The 6,673-nt window shown below is 38.0% G+C and overlaps 1 non-coding gene across 1 annotated transcript; it reads left to right on the forward strand.

Moving 5' to 3' along the window:
- Nucleotides 1-6,132: 6,132 nt before the first annotated feature.
- On the forward strand, nt 6,133-6,236 carry LOC127746879 (small nucleolar RNA R71). The gene has a single exon (XR_008008691.1). It is a non-coding gene; the product is annotated as a small nucleolar RNA R71 (small nucleolar RNA).
- Nucleotides 6,237-6,673: the final 437 nt, after the last annotated feature.

Below are 6,673 nucleotides of genomic sequence, written 5' to 3' on the forward strand. Positions count from 1 at the left end.
GAAAGTCTAACCTTGTCTGTGGTATTCCGAGTAGGATCCTGGGAATCCGGAAGGTCTAACCTTGTCTGTGGTATTCCGAGTAGGATTCCGGTAATGAATGACTGTGACGTGCTTCAAACTTGCAACCTGCTGGGCATTACTGATGGTGAACCCCTATACAAAGCTTGCCATGGAAAGGAGTAAGAAGGATTGAATAGAAGCAGTAGGAGAGCAGGCGTCCTTGAGCCATACAGCATCTCCATTCGCTTATCTGAAATTCTCACCAATGAATCTACATAAGTCTTCTATCCGTTTATTATTTCTATTTTCTTATTTTTATTTTCGAAACCCATAAACCATTTTAATCTGCCTGACTGAGATTTACAAGGTGACCATAGCTTGCTTCATACCAACAATCTCTGTGGGATCGACCCTTACTCACGTAAGGTTTATTACTTGGACGACCCAGTACACTTGCTGGTTAGTTGAACGGAGTTGTGAATTTAACCAAGAGACACAATAGTTTTTGTGTATATGCTAAAGAGCCAACATTGATGATCACAATTTCGTCCACCAAATACCTAAATTGTATTAAATAAAAGATTAAATCTAACATAAGAGTAGAAGAGAAACTAAATTAAAGGAATATTAAACCTGATTTTGATGAAGAAATAAACCTAAAACTAAGAGAAATCCTAAATTTTAAATCCTAGAGAGAGGAGAGGGCCTCTCTTTTTCTAGAAACTACATCTAAAACCTCCAATTATGAATAATGATTGAATGAATGAATGTCTAAATGAATGAATGGATTCTCCCACTTTGTAGCCTCTAATATGTGTTTTCTGGGCCAAAAATTGGCTCAAAAATAGCCCAAAAATCACCCCCAGTGATTTCTGATATGTACAGCATGTGGTTCCGTGACGCGTACGCGTTGTCCACGCAAACACGTGGATTGAACTTTCGCCAGGTCACGCATACACGTGATCCACGCGTGCGCGTCCCCTAACGTTAGCTTTCCAATGCAACTGTAACTGCCTCATTTAGACTTTTGTAGCTCAAGTTATGATCGATTGAGTGTGAAGAGGTCACGGGTGATAGCTTTACAGTTCCTTCAGCTTCTTGTATTCCTTCCACTTTTGCATGCTTCCTTTCCATCCTCTAACCCATTCCTGTCTTGTAATCTCTGAAAACACTTAACACACATATCAAGGCATTGAATGGTAATAAGAGGGGATTAAAAATCGTAAATCTAAGGCCAAGGAAGCATGTTTTCAATCATAGCACAAAATCAAGAAGGAAAATGTAAAACATGCGATTTCTATGAATAAGTGCGATAATAGTGGATAAAATCTATTCAATTAAGCACAAGATGTACCACAAAATAGTGGTGCATCAACCAACTTGTACCTCCAAATTTCTGATGGAGGATCTTGTTTTAGTTATGAATGTAAGACCCAGAACTTTTGAAGAATCTTATTATGAGCTGATTTCAAATTTATTTATTATTAGAGATTTTACTTTCAGAAATTATTTCATTGAGAATAATCAAAATAAGTTTTGATAATTAAAATGAAAATTTTACTTAATTTCATAATTATTGAGTTATTTTCTATATTTAAATTATAACGTTAGTAGTTATGAAATAATAAGAATTTTATATGATTTGGATTAAATAATTAATATTTTAAAATATTAATACTGCTATTTTGGAAAATAAAGAAATTAATTATATTATCTCTAATTATTGGATTTGAACATTTTATTGAAAATAATTTGTAAAATTGATGAACAAATAATATTTTTATACATTATTATTGTTAGATTAAAATTTATTTCTAATTACTATATTATCCCTATTTTTAATTAAAATTACAAAATTACCCTTAATCCTAATTTTACCTAGACCCTAATTCCTAAATTGGGAAAACCCTAACCCTAAAACCCTAACCCAGTTACCCGTTTCCCCCATACCCACACCCAGCACACATAAACACACCCCAACAATACAGCAGTAGCAGCTGCAAAGCGAAAGAAAGAAAAACGAAGAAAGAAAAGGGTAGAGGGAAGGGGGTACCGCGGAAGGAGAGTAAGGGAGGAGGAGGGAAGGTGGCGCAGTGGGCATCACTGCCACCGTCGCCGCCGCTGCTGACAAGGAGGTAGCAAATCTGTGAGAGTCGAGGAAGAAGAAAGAAGAGAAGGCCGCGCTGCCACCGCAGCCCCTACGCTGCCATCGATCGGTCCGTCCACAAGCTGCCGCTAAAACCGCGCGATGAGGAGCGTCGCCGTCCTGTGGAGCCCGTGTCATCACTGTTCAGTCCACTTCCGGACAGAGGCCGCGCGACTCTGAGGGAGGAAGGCACGGCCAGTGACACGAGGAGAGCAACCTACTGCCCGAAGTTGCGCCGTCGCGTGCTATCACTGCTGCTGAGCTCTTATGGCGTTGCCGAGCTCCTATGGCCACCACCAGCAAGATCTGAACAGAGGGAAGCTTGAGAAGAGAGAGAGAGAGATCGACGGGAGGGGTTTCTGTTTGTGCGGCTGTGCCTCCCCTGCCGCAGATCCTCATCTGCCTCTCACTGCCGCTGATGTCCTCCGTCACCGTTGCTTGCCGTTCGAAGCTTCTGCATCGCCACTGTTGGAGTTGCTGTTGCTATTGCTCTGGCTCCGTTTTGAACCGTTAGAACAGCTACTGCTTTGGTAAGCTTTACCTTGTTTCTAATTCTCCCTTGTTCCACCAATTCGTTTCTACCTAGAAGCTTATTGCTGAAACTATTTGTATTGAATAAAATGGTTATACTAAGTTACATTGCCGCTGCCATTACTGGAGGTAGTTGCTGGCCTTGTTTGGAGATTGCTGCTACTACTGGAATCCCAAATTGGAAAGGAGAGGAGGCCGTTTAACCTCGTCACTGTTGCTGCCATGGAAATAGGTTCTGGAAACTACTAACAGAGCAGCTACGTTTAGTGATTTTTGCGAATTTCGACACTGAGGTAGGGGTCTTTTTCCGAAAATTATACTTTGTAAATTAGAATTACTATATATGGATATTGATGGGATAAATGTATATTTGGTGATTGTATAAGTCTTATGTATTGTTTGGTTGTCTTGAATGAATACGAATGTTTGTTTGACTGAATTATTGTTCGATTTTGCGAAGCGAGATGTTTTTGAAGTTGCTTCTTTTAAAGACTTGAAATTGAGTTTAATCCGTTGGATATTGATTTGAGTTTGAGTTGATTTTCTTGAAAATGTGAAAATGGAATACACTTTTGGATTCAGTCTAGTTTTGCTTTAATTGATTTGGTTTTGAAACCTGTTAAAGAGGGTTGCGGAATTATTTGGTTGGGACTCGAAAAGGGTGGTAAAGCCAAGTTTTAGGGGAGATGCTACCGAAATTCCTATAAAATTTGAGTCTTTATTTGAACTGTTATTTGAAAAATTATGAATTTAATGCCTTTACTATTTTATTTGGAGGAATGTGAACCTAAGCCTTTTATTATCTTTACTTGGATCAATTATGAAAGCGATGAAGCTATGTTTTGAAAAGAATTATTAAAAAGAGAACTATGACTTCTCCTTATTCCCTAAGAAAAATATTATGTCTTTGGGTGCAAGTCATTCAAAAGAGATTTATGCTTTAAGGATGTTTTAAAGGTGAAAAGGGTTTATGTTTTTTTTTTTAATTTAACTTAAAGATTGTCACTTTGAGGAGTTTTAGTGACTTTAAAAGAAGTTGGGTTTTGATTGACAAATCACATTTTTTGACGTTTTAGATAAGTTTTAAAGTATCCCTTGAATTCTTGTTTAGCAAAACAAAAATGATTTTCGTGCTGTTGGAAACGCTTCAGACTTTTATCAAGAGGTTGAAATTGGTTTTGGTTCAAGTGAACGAGAAGGTTTTGAAAATGTGGTTGGAGTAAGTGATTACATGATTTGGCTTGGCTTAGATTCTATTTTTATTGCTCAAATCAAGAATTTAAGGCTTTTCAGATTTTAAATGAATTTGAGGAAATGAGTTATGTTATCCTCCCCTATAGTCTTGAGACTCGGCTGAGGAATTTTATTACCGAATCCTATATTAGGATGAATGATTTTGAATCCTTCAAAAGAGATTTTAATTTGGCTTGGTTTGGAATTCTGGAAAGATGATGCTGAGGGTAACTTTGTTTTAGAAAAGAGGAATTTACATTTGAGAAAAAGTGGCTATGAGCATGAAAAGATTTGTGAAATGTGGATTTTAAAGCCAAGGCGGCAAAGAATTTATTTTTGACTTCAAAGTGAAGTGGTTTGAGAAAAAAGTGATTTATGACTTGAACGGTGATTTTATGAGTTTTATGATGTTGGATGGTAGAAGTGCTATTATGTTTTGAGCCGAAATGGATGTATATGATAATGAATCATGGCTTACTATGAATCATGAATTTAAGCCGAATGGCTGAGATGATTGTTGCACTTCCAATTATTTGAGACACGAGTTTTCCTGGGTGAAAGCAGTGGCTAGCCACCACGTGCTCCAGGTGGAGACTCGATACTCTGCTGACCCTATGTCGTAAGTATGGCTGGACACTGTGAAAGTTTCAGATGAGCTCGCCCCCGTGAATATACACTAGTGAGGGTGTTGGATGTGAATTATGATTATGATTGTGAATAACTTGAGTTGGGGATGCACGACAGAGGGACAGTCCAATGGTTAGCTACCAGGACTTGTCGGGTTGGCTTTATAACCAACAGATGATATCATCAGCCACTAGGGCAGGCATTCATTATATGCATCTATGTAACATTGTACTTGGTTTGTCTTTGTGATTAATTGTGTTTAACTGCTATTTGTTCTACTTGAAGTAATTGTTTGTTTGTGCTTGAACTTTTCTACTTGTGTTTGCAACTAGGATTCTGTTGGACTTTGGTAATTAGTTGTTGTTTGGATTGTTTGGGCCTAGGGCCGTGGTTGATCATAAGGTAGGCCGAAAGCCATGTTTGGTTGATGTTTCTGGTTTAGAAAAGTATGAAAAACTAATCTGGTTCGGCATAGGTAAACCTTTTGAAAGGCTTTTGAATTTTTAAGAAATGAACAGTTTTCTCTTTCAGAAAAGATTTCAGATATTTCTTTTATAGTAAACCTTTGCTTTGGAAAGACGCATAAGGCGGATATTAATCACTATAACGATTTTATCTCGCGTATCCTATTATAGTATTTCTACAACCCTATAGTGAGAACCCTTTCGAGGATGATGTTCTCACTCACCTACAGATCTTTTCTTTTTCAGGTTACGAACGACGAAGATCAAAAGGGCTTATTTCTTTTCTGTTGAACGATATTTCTGTATTTTTTAATATTTATGTTTTCCTCGCCTTTGACTTTGCAGGTTTTGTAAGAGGGATAGGATTTTGATATGAGATTCTTGTAAATATATATATATGTGTGTGTGTGTGTGTGTGTGTGTGTGTGTGTGTGTGTGTGTGTCGAAAATTTCCGTCTAAGTTTTAACCAGGCTCATATTTTGGTATTAAATATTATAAGAGTCATCGTAAAACTCGAGCTATCAGAGTGGCGCAGCCGGAAGCGTGACATTTTGATAGTTAGGGTGTTACAATGAAACTATGAGTGGTCTTAGAGAGGTTGGAGACTATAGTGACTAAGTCAGAAAGGCTTTGCCTAGGAGTCTCCATATGTTCCTGAGAAGATAGGAATGGTGGCCTGTTGTTGAACCTATTCTGGGTTCTTCCACCTTGATTATTATTGAAGCCTTACTAAGGCTTCTGTTGATCCTTCCATGAAAGGTTAGGATGATTCCTCCATGAAGGGTTGTAGGTATTTCCATGACTTTTTGGGTACTGCCAGCTATAGCTTGCATTCCAGTCAAATGCTGAAAGATCATATTGACCTATTGGGTCAAGATCTTGTTCTGAGCCAATATGGTATTCAGAGTGTCTACTTTAAGAACTCCTTTCTTCTGAGCTACCCCATTGTTCACAGGGTTTCTCTCAGGGTGCACATGAATTGGTTATTTATAACCATCTCAATGAGTTCTTTTGCCTCTTCAGGCATTTTCTTTAAGTGGAGTGATCCACTTACAGATCTGTCCAATGATATTTTAGACATCTCAAACAAACCATCATAGAATATGCCTAGGATAGACCATTCTGAGAGTATGTCAGGAGGACATCTCCTAATCAGTTGCTTGTATCTTTTCCAGGCTTCATAGAGGGATTCACCTTCTTTTTGTCTGAAGGTTTGAATTTTCACTCTGATTTTGCTCATCTTCTAAGAGTCCAACCATATCCTAGCTCTGTCACTAACCGTAAAAGGAAAGAGCATAAGTCCGTAGACCTCAGGATCCACTCTATTTGTCTTAACAATGTCACGGATTTGCAAGAATTCAGATAAGAATTGATGTAGATCTTCCAGTGGAAGTCCATGGAACTTGTAATTCTGTTGAATTAGAGAGACTAGCTGAGGCTTAAGCTCAAAGTTATTTGTTCTAATGGCAGGTATAGAGATACTTCTTCCATAGAAATCAGAAGTTGGTATGGTGTAGTCACCAAAAACCTTTCTTGTATCTCCTTCATTTTTAGGCTCGGCTTCCATGTTTTCAGCTTCTTGTTCGAAAATATTTGTGAGATTTCCTTCGGAGTGTTATGTTTTAGCTTGTTGCAAACGCTTCTTTAAGGTCCTCTCAGGTTGAGGATCCA

Source organism: Arachis duranensis, chromosome 4 (genome assembly GCF_000817695.3).
Source record: "Arachis duranensis cultivar V14167 chromosome 4, aradu.V14167.gnm2.J7QH, whole genome shotgun sequence".
Taxonomy (NCBI): domain Eukaryota; kingdom Viridiplantae; phylum Streptophyta; class Magnoliopsida; order Fabales; family Fabaceae; genus Arachis; species Arachis duranensis.